The sequence below is a fragment of the Erinaceus europaeus genome, chromosome 4 (genome assembly GCF_950295315.1).
Source record: "Erinaceus europaeus chromosome 4, mEriEur2.1, whole genome shotgun sequence".
NCBI classification, from domain to species: Eukaryota; Metazoa; Chordata; class Mammalia; order Eulipotyphla; family Erinaceidae; genus Erinaceus; species Erinaceus europaeus.
The window spans coordinates 125,256,223-125,274,251 of record NC_080165.1 but is presented as its reverse complement, the minus strand read 5'-3'; positions in this window follow the sequence as shown (position 1 = coordinate 125,274,251).

Below are 18,029 nucleotides of genomic sequence, written 5' to 3'. Positions count from 1 at the left end.
TAATGTGATGATAACATTAACTGTTGATTGTCTTTTTGAACCCTAAGACAGCAGGAACCTCACATCTCCACTATAGAGCCTCTACTTCCCCCAGTCCTGGAACCCTTGGATAGGGCCCACTTTCCCGTATGTGTCTCCCAATCCATATAAAATAATATTGCATCTACCGATCACAACCTAATCAACGCAATGATGGCCACCTCAACATGCTTCACTTCAGACTGTGTCCAGAGACTTCACGTATGGAATGACAACCCTTCAGCTTCATTATTCGGGTGAGACCTTTCCTTTCACAGTATATTCTAATTCCATCTCAGGTGATTCACTTTCTAACAAAGTCCCAAAACCTAGATATATACCAGTTTCTGTGAGAGAGAGAGCTTATGTTCACACGTATCTGTAAACTACTGCAAAATATATACCTGAAAGCAGAAATATACTAGAGTTTGTAGTGAGTATCCCCCTAACACTTCCTCTCCACGATTCTAAGCTTTGGGTCCATGATTGCTCAACATTTTGTTTGGCTTTGGATGTTAACTCTCTTTTCAGTCACCAGGTTCCAGATGCCATCAGGATGCCAGCCAGGCTTCCCTGGACTGAAGACCCCACCAATGTGGCTTGGAGCTGCACTTCCCCAGAGACCCACCCTACTAGGGAAAGAGAGAGGCAGGCTGGGAGTATGGACCAACCAGTCAAGGTCCATGTTCAGCAGGGAAACAATTACAGAAGCCAGACCTTCCACCTTCTACAACCCACAAGGACCCTGGTTCCATGCTCCCAGAGGGATAGAGAGTGGGAAAGCTATCAGGGGAGGGTGTGGGATATGGAGATTGGGTGGTGGGAATTGTGTGGAGTTGTACCCCTCCTACCCTATGGTTTTTTTAATTAATCCTTTCTTAAATAAAAAACAAAACAAAACAAAACAAACAAACAAACAAAAAACAAGGAGAAAATCCTGAAAGCTGTATGTGGAAATCAACACATCACTAAGAGGTGAACTCCAGTAAATAAATAACTTTGGATAGAAGCAATATGTGATAGAAAGCAATGGGATATAATTTGAGATAACCAAAGGAAAAACTGGCATCCAATGGAAACTAGTTTGAGCTTGAGTTTTGCATATGGCAAATCAAGACTGGGTCTGATTAATACTCCACTTGCATACTCATCTAGTGTGTGAGTGAAGCTCTATAACAATACTAACTTATGTGTCAGCATAATACTATCAGGTAGTAGTATGCTTTTGCCTTTTGTTACTAAAAATGGCCACCCAGAACACTTCACTGTTCCTGTTGACCAGATGAAAAAGATAAAGAAACAAGAACAAGCAGCTCAGATTGATGATGACAGGATTTCCGAGTGTTTCTCTGTTTATAGTAGGTTCATCATTTATAAATCTGTGCATCATTCACAGGTGTTCTATCATGGAACATAATCAAATACATTCTTCAGAAAGCTAACAACTAGACAAGCCAATCAATATAGTGGTTATGCAAAATACTTTCATTCCTGGGGGTCCAAAATGTCCTAGGTTCAATCCCTGGCACCTCTGTAAACCAGAGTTCTAGTTAAAAAAAAAAGAGGAAGAAGAAATGCACAAACCTAACAATCGTGTTTTGTATTAGGTATCACCCAACTAGTAGTGAAAGCTACATACATTTCTATGACCATATGTGTAGTTTTTATTTTTATAACCATATAGACACATTTATAGAATAGACTTTTGAATAATTTTCAAATTGTAACTTCAAGTAAATGCCATTCAATATTTTTATGTATTCAAGTCAAACTTCTTATTCCAGATTATTAATATAATATTAGTTTGCCATAAACTTAATCATTTCATGATGGATTAGTATGAATTAATACAGTCTATTTTTTCTGATAGAATATTAGAAATATATCACCAAATATAACCAACAGAAGTTGAGTTCTTCTTTTTCATCTACTGACAAAATATATATATGCCATCTACTAGCCAGTGGATTTAATTTGTACTGTAGTAAGTGTTCTGGTACCACAACCTGGGAATATAGTTGTTAGCCTTACTGATGCTCATGTCTACAGTTTCTTTCAACAGATAGAGCTTATTTAGTGTCACTAAATTTTTAAGAATGTTTGCTTTTATTTATCCATTTGTGGAGTTCAATGCAATGCCAGGAAAACTTAAAAGAGTGGAGTGTTTCCACATGTGATACACTGTCTTGTGAATTTGCTGTAAAATTGCTTATTACTTAGGAAAGGTCTTCAAATGAACTAGTAAAAATAATTTACTCTTCCTAGCATACGAGTCAGAGTGTATTTATTAAGCTACTATATCGTTAGTTTTTGTGTATATAGGCTCTATGAAAATATTATATCGTATTTAATAATTCATCTTTGTAATGAGGAATTAAATTCTATACAACTAAATTTTTAAAATATATTTTATCTATAATACAACATTTTATATTTGCCAATTAATCTTTATTTTAGTACATTTAACATTTTTTTCTATTAGATGAGGGCTTAATGACTTTTGGTATAGTTATTAACATATTAACAGATTCTCATCTCTCCATGTTAGGCATCTGCAAAACACTTGAGATTAACTTGGGATTATATATTAAATTTCTTTTGAATATGTATCACATGTTTACTACCTCCCTCATTATTTATATCTATTTTTTTCTGGCATCTATTTTATTTCCATTTTTTTTTTCTACCAGAGGCACTGATCAACTCTGGCTTCAGGTGGTGCAGGGGATTGAACCTGGGACTTGACAGCCTTAGACTTGAGAGTCTCTTTGCATAACCATTATGCTATGTACCCACTCCCTTTTATTTTTTTTCTTATATCTTAGTTTCTTGACTTACACCACTGTAAGTCTATCTATAGATCTAGTGAGATGCCTATACTCATATTTTGTTGATAAAGTCCATTGAGTCTTCAAATACTGACAAGGTGACACTAGATCCTGTCCATGTGTCTCTAGCAGAACACACAGCAGAGCAACTATCTGATTTATAGGTGAGTAGCCCTGGCTCTTTTAGGAATAGTACATTAGAGCCTACATAAACTCATATCTTAAGGAAGCTAACATATGGAGTCTGGAGAAGTTTGGGTCCGCGGTCATCATGTTGTAATAGTTAGTCAACTCTATAGGCACATCTGGTAAGCAATTGTATTCCATGAACCCTGTAAAATTGTAAAGGTAGCCTGTTGAGCATAAAGGCCCTTTATATCTGACATTACACTGACCAGGCTCCTGCCATCCCCTCAGGAGAGGCCCTTCACCCTGATCTGTAAACAGAGAAGTTGAGTCGGAGGCTGACTCTTTCATGCAGGCGGTCTTCAGCTCACCCTGAACTTGCTTTAGCTGCATCACACTCAGGCGTCATGGTCAGTGGATATCTTGGATTTTCAAAGGTGAGTCCACTGCTCAAAGGGAGACATTTCGATGACCCAGGATTCCTGGCAGATTTTATTTCACTTGCTAGAAGATACTCAAGAAAAAAGCTCAAAAGCCTTCCTCCAGCTGCCTGAAGAGTATGTAAAATGCATACAACGGGTTGCCTAGACAAAGCTTTAGAAATCTGCTAGCCCAGAAGATCCAATCCAGTTCCTGTATCTTGATTTCACTAGAACAGATGCTATCTGCAAGTAATTAACATACTTGTCATCACCGGTGAAATAAATACAAAATTCTTTGGGGTTTTCTTTTTTCTTTTCTTTTTTTTTATAACTAATGCACACTAAAATATTATTTGTGCATGAAATATAATGTTCACATTAGTACGAAAATAATATTCAGTGAAGAAATTTGTGTCATTTTTTGATTTTACACAATTTTGGAGAGAAGATACAACAATTTTCTGTAAATTGTTAGTTAATAAATGTCATTAGCAATATAAATATTTGTGATGGCTCCCAACATAATTAAATCAATGTCTTTTATGATTATTTTCATTCTCATATAATAACCAGAAGAATTTGTCACTAGATAGAATTCCCTTTATATTTAAATTTCAATTGATTGATTTTTAAATTATGTGGGAAATGATTAGTACTTATCATAATAGTACAAATGAAAAAAATAAAAATGTCACCCTTATGTTAGATACTACTGAAAAGTTTGGTGAATTTCAATGTCCTAGTAAACAAAAATAAAATGAAGTTTTACTAACAATTCTTATTACAAATTGATAGTAACTTTTTATTATATGATTATACTTTTCCCATAAAATACATTTCTTACAGGCTAACTTACTAGATGATAGTCCTAAATTATCTATCTTAATTTAATTGGGTTTCTACTTAGCATATATAACTCTTCATTAGTGAAAACTGAAGTGTTCAGTTACTATTATTTTAGCATTTGATCACAAATGTAGATATGGCACCTTAAAAGAGCATATATTTTAGGTAACCTTAATAGATCTACAAAATAATTGGTGACCCTAAAAATGATTTAATACTTTTATCCCCAAAAATTATAATACTCTTTTTTTTTAAATATTTATTTTATTTATTTATTCCCTTTTGTTGCCCTTGTTGTAGTTATTATTGTTGTTGTCGTTGTTGGATAGGACAGAGAGAAATGGAGAGAGGAGGGGAAGACAGAAAGGAGGAGAGAAAGATAGACACCTGCAGACCTGCTTCACCGCCTGTGAAGCGACTCCCCTGCAGGTGGGGAGCCGGGGTTCGAACCGGGATCCTTATGCCGGTCCTTGTGCTTTGCGCCACCCTGCGCTTAACCCACTGCGCTATAGCCCGACTCCCCATATAATACTCTTTTTTATGACATTCTTAGCTGATTGATTTATTGAAAGTTAATATAGACAATTTGTATGAAAATACTTCTATGACATATTATAAAATGAAGAGGGCATGGAAACTACTTAGGCAATATTTAAACACTTAACATACATATATTCAATTAATACTGATCAGAAATTTTACCAACTTTATTAGTCAATGCTAGTTAAAGTGCACTATTGTGCTTCTTCTGTTATGAGTGATTCCCTTCTAGTGGAAATTATTTAATCAGTCCATAATTCTAAATAGAATGGCTGATAATTTATTGCTAATCCCTCTTATGTCATAACATTGACCATACTTTCTTATCCTTCACCTCCTCCAACTTGGACCTTGGATTTCACACATATGCAATTTCATCTCTTCAGATTGGGTTTCCATTCAGAGAGATAGAGATATTTGGAAGAAAGAAGCAGAGAGAGGAGAGATAACATAGAACAGGATGCTTCTCTGGTGCCACTATGGCACTACTAGGCAGTGTATGCTTGCATCTGGACCCTGTTCAGGGCAAGGCATGAACCTTACCTGGTGAGCTATCTCTCTGATCCTTGTCTATCCTCTTCTGTATCTTCTTTTCATATCCTAGTTTGTAATCATGAAAACAGTCAATGGGGACTTTACTGCCTAGGACAAATGTACTTAAAATTTTAAGACCTTTATTTTTTTTTACTATATTTTATTAATTATTTAATAATGTTATTTTGTTTTGTTTTTAATTTAAGAAAGGATTAATTAAAAAAAACCATAAGGTAGGAGGGGTACAACTCCACACAATTCCAACCACCCAATCTCCATAACCCACCCCTCCCCTGATAGCTTTCCCATTCTCTATCCCTCTGGGAGCATGGACCCAGGGTCATTGAGGGTTGCAGAAGGTGGAAGGTCTGGCTTCTGTAATTGCTTCCCCGCTGAACATGGGCGTTGACTGGTCGGTCCATACTCCCAGTCTGCCTCTCTCTTTACCTAGTAGGGTGTGTCTCTGGGGAAGCTGAGCTCCAGGACACATTGGTGGGATCTTCAATCCAGAGAAGCCTAGCCAGCATCCTGATGGCATCTGGAACCTGGTGATTGAAAAGAGAGTTAACATCCAAAGCCAAACAAATTGTTGAGCAATCATGGACCCAAAGCTTGGAATAGTGGAGAGGAAGTGTTAGGGGGGTACTCACTGCAAACTCTAGTGTACTTCTGCTTTCAGGTATATATTTTGCAGTAGTTTACAGATACGTGTGAACATAAGCTCTCTCTCACAGAAACTGGTGTATATCTAGGTTATGGGACTTTGTTAGAAAGTGAACCACCTGAGATGAAATTAGAGTGTACTATAAAAGGAAAGGTTTCACCCGAGTAATGAAGCTGAAGGGTTGTCATTCCACACGTGAAGTCTCTGGACATAGTCTGAAGTGAAGCATGTTGAGGTGGCAATCATTGCATTGGTTAGGTTGTGATCGGCAGATGCAATATTATTTGGTATGGATTGGGAGATGCATACGGGAAAGTGGGCCCTATCCAAGGGTTCCAGGACTGGGGTAAGTAGGGGATCTATAGTGGAGATGTGAGGTTCCTGCTGTCTTAGGGCTCAAAAAGACAATCAATAGTTAATGTTATCATCACATTATTTGGTAATTGGGTTAACTTTGAAAAGTCCTTTTGTTATGGTTTGCTGTACAGTATCCAATATCTTGTATATAGCTGTGCTATTGGATGCTTCTAATCTACTTGGTCTAGGCTTTTGAGAGAGTCTGCATATCAAATACACAGCCTATATATTAAAAAGATTCAGTTTGTGTTTTGAAAAACTTTGAGACATACAATTGATTTTCCCCCTCTCATATTAATCAACTAGTGATTTATATGTCTACATTTTGCTAGGAGTGTACATAAACACCATTCCCACCACCAAAAGACTGTGACCCATCCATCCCTCCCACTCCCACCCCCCACTGGCCCAGGAAGCTGCATGTCTAACCCTCACCACAGGGTTTTTACTTTGGTGCCCTACTTACATTAATAATGTTTTATAGGATTATGAGATTCCATGGATATAATCCCATACCACCTCCCCCACCAAAATTCTGTGACTCCCCCATGATAATTGCCATAGTTCTCATCAAATTCTAAGATCTTTAAATATAACTAATTTTATAATAAATATACATATATTTACAGCTACTTCAGAATCCTGATTTCTTACTTTGCTTTATAGTTTATTTTTTAAAAAATATTTTTAAATTTATTTATTCCCTTTTGTTGCCCTTGTTGTTCTATTGTTGTAGTTATTGTTGTTGGATAAGACAGAGAGAAATGGAGGGAGGAGGGGAAGACATGGGGCGGGGAGAAAGACAGACACCTGCAGACCTGCTTCACTGCCTGTGAAGCGACTCCCCTGCAGGTGGGGAGAAGGGGGCTTGAACCGGGAACCTTATGCCGGTCCTTTCACTTTGAGCCACCTGCGCTTAACTACTGCGCTACCGCCGGACTCCTGCTTCATAGTTTCATAACCTATTAACTAGTCCTTAACAAACTTACATGTTTGAGCTGGGGACATAGCTCAATATAGTAGAGTATAGGATTTTCACACCCGAGGCCCCAGAGATCTCAAGATTTTTCCCTACGTTCACCAAAACCTGAGTCTGAGTGATGACTTCATCTTTTTTCTCTGTCTTTATCTCTTATAAGTTAAAAAATAAAATAAAATAAAATAAAGAGCATTAAAAAGAAATCTAATGGCTGGAAAATAAGCTCACTTCGTTAGTGCACTGCTTTGTCACGTGCACAACCCAGCTTCAAGCCCAGTCCCCAGTGGCACTGAAGAAAGCTTGACTGCTGTGGTCTCTTTCACTCTCTCCCTCTTTCTCATCTCCTCTCTGGATTTATGTAAAAAAGAAAGAAAGAAATCTAGTTGTTCAGTTACATTAGTGACTTGAAGTATTTGAATTAGGTATGCAATTATAATATAGATGAGTTTTTCTATAACTGAGGGCAGAAATGCTAATACCTTTGTGTGACCTGTTTCCTGAACAATCTTTTAGTAAGACAGGGAAAACTTTGAGTTTGCATTATTGTGTACCAGGAAGAACTGCAAAACATGAATTGACCAATTACAACTCCCTAAAAAATGAAATAATACTAAAAATCCTCCCCAACAACAAAAGTGCAGGCCCAGATAGTTTTACAAATGAATTCTATAAGACCTCAGAGAAGAAGCTATTGCCTATACTCCTCAAGCTCTTTCAAATTATTGAAGACATAGGAATACTCCCTAACACCTTCTACAAAGCCAGCATCACCCTTATACCAAAAGCAGATAGAGATGCAACTAAAAAAGAAAACTCTAGGGAGTCAGGTGGTAGCGCAGCAGTTAAGCGAAGGTGGCCAAGGACCAGCCTAAGAATCCCGGTTTGAGCCCCTAGCTCCCCACCTGCAGGGGAGTCGCTTCACAGGTGGTGAAGTAGGTCTGCAGGTTTCTTTCTCTCCCCCTCCTCTCTCCTATTTCACTCTGTCCTATACAACAACAACGGCATCAATAACAACAACAATAAAAACTATACCAATAAAAAACACGAGAATGGGAAAGCTATCAGGGGAGGGGATGGAATATGGAGATCGGGTGGTGGTAATTATGTGGAGTTATACCCCTCCTATCCTACGGTTTTGTTAATGTCTCCTTTCTTAAATAAATAAAAAAAACCCCACAAGGACAATAAAAGGGACTAAATAAAATAAATATTTTAAAAAAGAAAACTATAGACCAATATCCTTGATGAACATAGTTGCTAAGATATTCAACAAGATATTGGTCAATTGGATACAGCAGTGCATTAAAAAGATTGTACACCATAATCAAATAAGCTTTATCCCAGTATACAAGGCTGATTCAACATAAATATGATTCTTGATATCAACAAAAGGAGAACCAAAAACCACATAATTATTTCAATAGATGCATAAAAAAACCTTTGGCAATATCCAGCACCCATTCATTATTAAAACATTAAAACAATGGGAATATGTGGGAAATGCCTCAAACTTGTTGAGTCTATATACAGTAAACCTACAGCCAACATCATGCTGATTGGTTAGAAGCTAAAAGATTTTCCTCTCCAACCAGGCACAAGGCAAGGCTGCCCTTTGTTACTATTACTATTCAACATAGTGTTGTAAGTCCTAGCCATAGCAATCAGGTAAGATAAAAGAGTTAAAGATACTCAGATTGGAAAAGAAGAAGTTAAACTGCAGACAGTATGATCATATACATAGAAAACCCTAAAGATTCCAGTAAAAAAACTCCTGGAAATTATTGGACAAAAATCATATGTGTTCCTCTATGCAAGCATTAAATTAAAAGAAAACATCCAGAAGTCCGTCCCCTTTACTATAGCAGCAAAAAACCGTCAAACATTTAGATATAAAGATAACAAAGGATATGAAAGACTTGTATGCTGAAAGCTATGAATCATTCTCCAAGGAAATATAAACAAATACAAAGAAATGGAAAGATGTTCTATGCTCATAGATAGGAAGAATTAACATCATAAAAATAACTATCCCACCCAGAGCCATATACAGATTTAATGCTATCCCGTCAAGATATGACAAAATTTTTCCAAAGAGATAGAACAAAAGCTGCAAAAATTTGTCTGAAGCCAAAAAAGTCTCTAGGATTGCCAAATAAGTCTTGGAAAAAAAAATAAGAACAAGGCTAGAGGCATCACATTTCCTTTTCTCAAATAATACTGCAGAGCTACTATAATCAAAACAACCTGGTACTAGACCATAACAGATACACAGATCAGTGAAACAGAATCAAAAGTCCATAATTAAGCCTCTGCATCTATAGGCAATTCATTTTTGACAGAGGGGCTCAGAATATTTAATGAAGAAAGGAGAGTGTCTTCAACAAGTGGTGCTGGGAAAACCAGATTGAAACATGACAACAAATAGAATTGGACCACCACATATCACCTTGCCCAAAAACCAACTCTGTGGATCAATGACATGGATAATAGACCAGAAACTATCAAACACTTAGAAGAAAACATTTGGCAGAACGCTTCATGACCAATGCTTCCAAAAGTTCTTCAGAGATTCAAATCCAACAGTAAGAAAAAAAAAATCAGTCAATCAATCAGACTACATCAAACTTAAAAGCTCCTGCACAACAAAAGGTATCACCAAACTAACAAAAAGACATCCCGCAGTCTGGGAGATCTTTATACAACAAACATCAGATAAGGAATTAATAACCAACATTTGTAAATAGCTCAGCAAACTTAACACCAAAAAAACAACCCCATAAGAAACAATCCCATAGGAAACAACATCATAAGAAAATGGGTTAAGGACATGAATAGATATCATACAGAAGAAGAGATAAAGAAGGTTAACAGACACATGAGAAAGTGCTCAAAGGCACTAAATATCAGAGAAATTAAAGTAAAGACAACAGGGAGTCAGGTGGTAGTGCAGCAGGTTATGCGCACATGGTGCAAAAATGCAAGGACCCACGAAGGATCCCAGTTCAAGCCCCGGCTCCCCTCCTGTGGAGGAGTTGCTTCACAGGCAGTGAAGCAGGTCTGCAGATGTCTTTCTCTCCCCTTCTCTGTCTTCCCCTCCTCTCTCCATTTATCTCTGTCCTATCCAACAATGACAACATCAATAACAGCAATAATAACTACAACAATAAAAAAACAAGGGCAAAAAAGGGAAGAAATAAATAAAAAAAAATAAAATAAATAAAATGAAGACAACAGTTAGATATCACTTTACACCTGTGAGAATGTCATATATTAGAAAAAAACAGGAACAACAAATGTTGGAGAGGATGTGGAGAAAAAGGTACACTCATACATGGCTGGTGGGAGTGTAACTTGTCCAAACTTTGTGGAGGACAGTCTGGATATTTCGCACACTAGAAATAGACCTGACAAATGACACAGCATTTTCTCTCCTAGGGATTTGTCCAAAGGATACACCTGTCAGAAGAGATCTATGTCTACCCATGTTCATAGCAGCACAATTTGTAATCATCAAAACTTGGAAGCAGTCTAGATCTCCAATGATAGATGAGTGGCTAACAAAAAATAATTTAAAAAAGTGGTATACACACATGATGGAATATTATTCAGCTGTTAAAAATGTAGTCATCTTCTTTGCATCATCTTTGATGTAACTGGAAGACATGTTAAGTGAGATAAGCAAAAAAGAGAAGGATGAATACAGAATGATCTCACTTGTAAGTTGGACCTAATAATTAGGAACAGGGAGGAAGAACACAAAGTGAAACATGAACTGGACATGGTATATATTTCATCAAAGCAAGGAACTCTTGAGGGAAGGCTGCAGGGGCATTAGGGAAGGGTGTAAAAGAACTGTGAGGGCTGGTGCATAATGAAATTATATGTATGTGATAATGAATACACTGTAATACAATAACCACCTTGAAATAAATAAATAAATAAATCTTCCTTGATGACTCCATTGCTGAAGGATTTCTACATGCAAGGCATTTCTCTAACTATATTGAATACAGTACTGGGCAAGTTGGAGCAAATATTCTTTGCTCTATTTCTACTGGGTAGCTATAAAATAAATTAAGTAAACTTACACATTATTGAAATAATCTCAGGCAACAGAACAATCGATGAGTGCTGGACTGGCTTCACAGGTGGGAGACAGAGATGACCAGGGACTCATGGCTGAGCTGATAATGCAGTTCAGTCTTTAATCATGAGCGGGGATGCAGTCCAACAACCTAATCACAACACAAATCTGTCCTGCCTCTCTCCTCAGGCGGAAGAGTCAGGAACCAAGGAAATACGTATGATAGGGGGCGGGGAGAAGGAAAAAGCGTGAACCAGTAAGAACTAAACCAAATGTCCCAGAGGTGGGGGGGAAGACCAAACCAATGTCCTGGAGGCAGGGGGCTGCCCAGCCAACAGTGGACATGCAAACAGAACACATCACAAGCAACACAAAGCGAACTCAATGTGATGATAAAAACAGAAGGTTTCACAAGCAGAATCCAGAAGCATACCAACAATTCCCCCTTTTCTTTTTAACTAATGGCCATAGTATCAGGAGTGTGGAGTGAACAGAAACCTATATCGTACAGGCATTTTCAAAAAAAAAAAAAAAAAGAAAACTGGCACAAGACATGGAGGAACAAGTAAGAGAGAAGCAAGAACCAATGTGATGACAAGGGAAGGCCTGAGGGGGGTGTTTCTTGCCTCTGTGGGCAAGGCCTATCAGGCTAAAGAAAATATCCTGCCTCTGTGGGCATCTCTTGCCTTTGGGGGCATTTCATGCCTCAACAGGCGTTTCCTGCCTCTGTGGGCATTGCCTAGCAAGGAGGGGGTAGAGTGTGTGTTGCCTATAGAGTCCCAAGGCAGCTGGCTGCAGTCAGTCTTTGAGAAACCCAGCAGCATAAAGGGAAGTTGCTATAGAGTTGTGTACTAGTAACTCCGATAGAAGTGTCAGTCCAAAGTAGATGGCTAGGGGAAGAAATGCCAGGGGATAAAATGTTCTGCATCTATCTCCATGGGGAAGTTCAGCCACTGGAATTCCGCTTTTTTGTAGAGAGTGAGATTTAGAGTCTGTGAATTTGTTTCTTCAGGTCATGCCAAGTCACGTCATTGTTTTTGGGGGGTGTGTTGTCTGGCAGTGGCCTCTTGCTCAACTTCACCTCTAGGAAGTGCAGGGGTGCGATCACTGCACAGATGTCTGCGTATTCTAAATCCTCTGCCATCAGAACTGAGCTGGGGATCTCGGCCAGGGGGCCCAGTCCTGGCAGGGAGCCCGCGGTCATGGGTGGGTCCGGGATCTGCCCAGACATCATAGCAGGAGGGCGGGTGGGCCAGCCATGTAGAAGGCGAGGGCTGAGGCGCCCTGGGCCAGGGGCCGTGATGGGCTGCAGCCCTGCCTGCCACCCTGCTCCCGGTGGCCGAGCAGCGCCCCACAGCGGCGAGCAGGCTCAGGTGGACGGGTGACAGGTGGAAACCAAAGTGTGGCCCAGAACGAAATGTTCCAGAGACAGAGAAACTGTCTCATGAAGAAAGGGTAGATGCTTTTGGAAACCTCTTCATAAGTAGAAAGGCAGGCCATGGCATCTTTACTTATCTGGGCTCCTTTGGTCTGCTGCATGCGTGTGGAGCCGAGATTCTTGTCAGTGTTCAGGCACCATTTTGCCGTTTTTGCTGGGCTGGCTTTGTGGGCGGGAGGCAGAGATGACCAGAGACTCATGGATGAGCTGAGAATGCAGTTCAATCTTTATTCACGAATGGGGATGCAGTCCAACAACCTAATCACAACACAAATCTGTCCTGCCTCTCTCCTCAGGTGGAAGAGTCAGGAGCCAAGGAAGTACGTACAATAGGGGGCAGGGAGAAGGAAAAAGCGTGAACCAGCTAGGACTAAACCAAATGTCCCGGAGGCGGGGAGGGGGAAGACCAAACCAATGTCCTGAAGGCAGGGGGTTGCCCAGCCAACAGTGGACATGCAAACAGAACACATTGCAAGCAACACAAAGTGAACCCAATGTGATGATAAAAACAGAAGGCTTCACAAGCAGAATCCAGAAGCATACCAACAGATGAGGAAAACAAACCAGGTAATATGATAAAGATGAGTGATGAGATAAAAGAAAAAAAGGGAATCTACAGTAGAGTCTTCACTTCCTCAGCCTGTGAAATAGATGCCATTCTCATTTTACTAGCCAAGTCTGGTCATATGCAAATGATGACATGCAAGGAGTCTAAGAAACATGGGTAAAAAAGTTTGAACGTAGTTGAGTAGCAAATATTATGCAAAACTCTCCAAACATGGCACTTTCGGAAAAGTAAAAAGTCTGAGCTATCTAGTTGATAGAGAGCAATCATAATATTTTTTTCCAATTAACTTTATTGGGGAAAACAATGCTTTATAGGACAGTTGTTGACATATGGCTAAAATCTCTCATCTCTCTCATCTTCTTGTGGTGTTGTCTCCACACTATTCTTATCACATAACAACATCTTTCTCTATCATTATTCTAATGCCACTCTCCTCTTCTCCATGACCCCTACCCTTCACCTGAGTCCTTTACTGCAATATACCATGCATGAGAATTGTACTGTAATTTATTAGTCACCCAAGAAAAGCTAAAAAGAAAAGAAAGAGAAAACACAAGATGAAATGTGGACTGGGTATGGTATATTACAGCAATGATAGTATTTTCCTCCCTCAAGTTTTTCCTTTTAGCTTTTATTTCAATTTCCTTTAGAGTCAGGGTACAACGACTACTATATGGTCAATGGAAGCATGAGCTATATTTCCATAGTTCCCCTTCCTATAGAATATTAAATAAACAGATGTCAAATTTCGTCTGTAATTTTCACTTCATTCTAATGTGAAATATACCATTTCTAAAGTAGATATATTTTTCTTTCTGTATTTCTCATGTTTCTTATATTAGGCTTCTCCAGGAGGGTAAATTCAGAACTGTTGCTTTTCCCAAGGGTACTGTTCATGTGTTGATTGATTTGAAACACAACTTTATGAAATCTGAAAGCATCATCCAATTTTTAAATAAGATTCAGTTGTTCTCTGCTTAAATGATATACTGCACTGGCACAGTGTCTATGTGGTGTCATCGTTATTGTAATATTGAAGATTCAGGCAAATGTTCAATCATGTTTTCACTTATTTTGAAAATTGGATTACATCAATAAATTTACCAGGAAATGAATATGGTTCAAATATTTTTTTTTGAAATATCATTTAAATATGGTTCTAGAGTTGAATTTGACTATTATTACAAAATGCTTTGGAGATGCTAGAAAGCCATGTGGAATCTGCTGCCAGTAGAATTATTACATCAGTTGTGAGGTTAATGCGGAGGACATTCGGACTTTCTTAGAAGAGGTTATGCATCTCTGACAGTTCTTTTGTTTATTAAGCATGTTTATTAAGCTTTTTACTTCTGCTTCTTTATGCATGGAATATAGTTCCTCAATTTTAAAAGAAAAAAGTTATGAGCATATAAGCATAATTTTTTAGTATACCTAATAGATAAGGCTGAGCCTTTTTGAGTAATTCAGTTAATGAGATATTCTTTTTTTCTTTTTCTTTTTTAAAATTTTCTTTATTTATTGGATAGAGACAGCCAGAAATCAAGAGAGTGATAGAAAAGAGACAGAGAGACACCTACAGCACTACTTCACCACTCGCCAAGTTTTCCCCCTGCAGGTGGGGACCGGGGGCTCGAATCAGGGTCCTTGCGTATTGTAATATATGCACTTAATGAGGTGTGCCACCACCTGGCCCCTAATTAGATATTCTGAAATTGATCCTAACTAATTTGCAATTAGAAACTTCATTAACTGTAATAACAATAAGTTTTAATCATGACATTTTTCACTAGAAATGAAGATTAGCAAGAGTAAATGGAACAGAAAACAATTGGCTTATGTTAAAAGTGTAAATCAGTTGTTTGTCATGCAATGTTCATAGTCTGACATAATATCTATCATAATGCCAAGTTTATCCAAATTAATGCATTTGTTCAATATGGTTATAATGAAAGTTCAAACTTACCTTTTTTGTCAAAAACCAAAAAACATAAACTCAAAGATAAGAATAGTTAAATTATACCTGAAAGAGAAGAACTGTTTAATCATACACTGAGATATTTTTTATCATAAATTAGAATAAGCTTAAAAATGACAGTTAATAGGTATAAAGAATCCATTAATAGAGCCATCAATGAGTAGGAAAATATATTGCAAGTGATGGGAAAAGAAGTATGACACAAGGGAAAGATAGAAATAGGCTGGGGTTATGGATTGACCTGCCAACACCCATGTCCAAAAGAGAAGCAATTACAGACACCAGACCTTCTATCTCCTACACCCCATAGAAAATTGTGGGTCATACTCCCAGAAAGTTAAATGTTAGGGAAAGATGATCAGAGGGCTCTGGACTCCAGTTCCATCAGGACCTGGAGAGAGAAGAAAGGGGAAAAAATAAGGAAGGACACTCAGATGTAGTAGAAAGAGAAGGCAGGACTATAGAATAAATGGTCAAATTAGATAGATAGATGATAGATAGATATATCTATATCTAAGTTTTGAGACATTGTTAGGAAGTGAACCTCCTGGAATGGAATTAGAGAATCCAAACATTTGTGGAACATTTTCCCACCAAAACCTCAAGGACATCTTTAATGATACAAACCCAATTATAAGGAGGACTAAAACAGAAACAAATCAATGGGACTACACCAAATTGGAAAACTTCTGCACAGCCAAAGATACCATCACATAAACAAAGAGACTCCTCATAGAATAGGAGAAGATCTTCACATGCCATACATCAGACAAGAGACTAACCACCACAATGTACAAAGAACTCAGCACACTTAGCACCAAAAAAAAAAAAACAAAAAACAAATTACCCCATCCAAAAATGGGCAGAGGATATGAACAGAACATTCACAACAGAAAAGATCCAAAAGGCTAACAAACACATGAAAAATTGCTCCAGGTCACTGATTGTCAGAGAAATGCAAATAAAGAACATTGAGATACCACCTCCCCTCTGTGAGAATGGTATACATCAAAAAGGACAGCAGCAACAAATACTGGAGAGGCTGTAGAGACAAAGGAACCCTCCTGCACTACTGATGGGAATGTAAATTGGTTCAACCTTTGTGGAGAGCTGTCTGGAGAACTCTCACAAGGCTAGACATGGACCTTCCGTATGACCCAGTAATTCCTGTCCTAGTGTTGTAAGGTATTTCTATCTGTATTCACTTAAGGGTTCTCCATATTGTTCTCCATAATGGTTGTACCATTTTGCATTCTCACCAGCAGTGTATTAGAGTTCCTTTCTCTCCACATCCTTTCCAACATTTATCCTCTCCTGTTTTATTGATGAAGGCCATTCATACAGGTGTGAGGTGGTATCTCAATGTGGTTTTAATTTGCATTTCTCTGGTGATGAGTGAATTAGAGCATTTTTGCATATGTCTGTGGGCCATGTGTATTTCTTCTTCGGAGAACTGTCTATGCATGTCCTCTGTCTACTTTTTTAAAATACTTTTTAAAAAAATTATTTATTATTGGATAGTGACAGAGATAAATTGAAGGGATGGGGAGATAAAGATGGAGAGAGAAAATGAGACATCTGTAGCCCTGCTTCACCATTTGTGAAGCTTTCCCCCTACAAGTGGGGATCAGGGGCTTGAACCTGGGTTCTTGTTCACAGTGTGTGCACTTAACCAGGTGTGCCACCACCTGGCCCCCGCCCACTTTTTTATTGGGTTGTTCTCTTTCTTTTTTAGTGGGTTGAGCTGAATGAGTTCTTAGAGATGTTTGATATCAACTGCTTGTCTGAAGTATGGTGTGAGAAAATGTTCTCCCATTTGCTAGGTTTCCTATTTATCTTTTTTTTAAATTTTATTTTACCTTTTGTTGCCTTTGTTGTTTTTCATTGTTGTCATAGTTATTGTTGTTGTTGATGATGTTGTTGTTAGATAGGACAGAAAGAAATGGAGAGAGGAGGGGAAGACAGAGAGGGGGAGAGAAAGATAGACACCTGCAGACCTGCTTCACCGCCTGTGAAGAAGCTGGGGACTCTAACCTGGATCCTTACTCAGGTACTTGTGCGCTTAACCTGCTGCACTACCACCCAACTCCCCTACTTATCTTTATGGAGTTTTCTTTTCATGTATAGAGGCTTTTTAATTTGATATAGTCTTATTTGTTCAGTCTTGCTTTTGTTTCCCTTGCCCATGGGGTGAAGTCTCCAAATATGTCTTTAGTGTTAATGTCATTAAATGTTTCACCTATATGTTCTTCTACTTGTTTTCACCTATCTGTTCTGTGTATTTCATACTTTCATGTCTGATATATAGATCCTTGATCCATTTTAAGTTAATTTTGGTGTATGTTGTTAATTGGTAGTCTGGTTTCATTTTTCCACATGTGGTTATCCAATTCTGCCAACACCATTTGTTAAAGAGACTTTATTTTCCCTATTTAACAGATTTGGCCCCTTTGTCATCTATGATGTTTCTGTACATGTATGGATTGTGTTCTGGGCTCTCTATACTATTCTATTGGTCCATATGACCATTTTTTGTTCCAGTACCACACTATTTTTTATTACTACTGCTCTGTAATATAGCCTGAAGTTGAATATTGTGGTGCCTCCTTTTTTTTCTTTTTCCTTAGGAGTGGTTTTGCTATTCATGGAT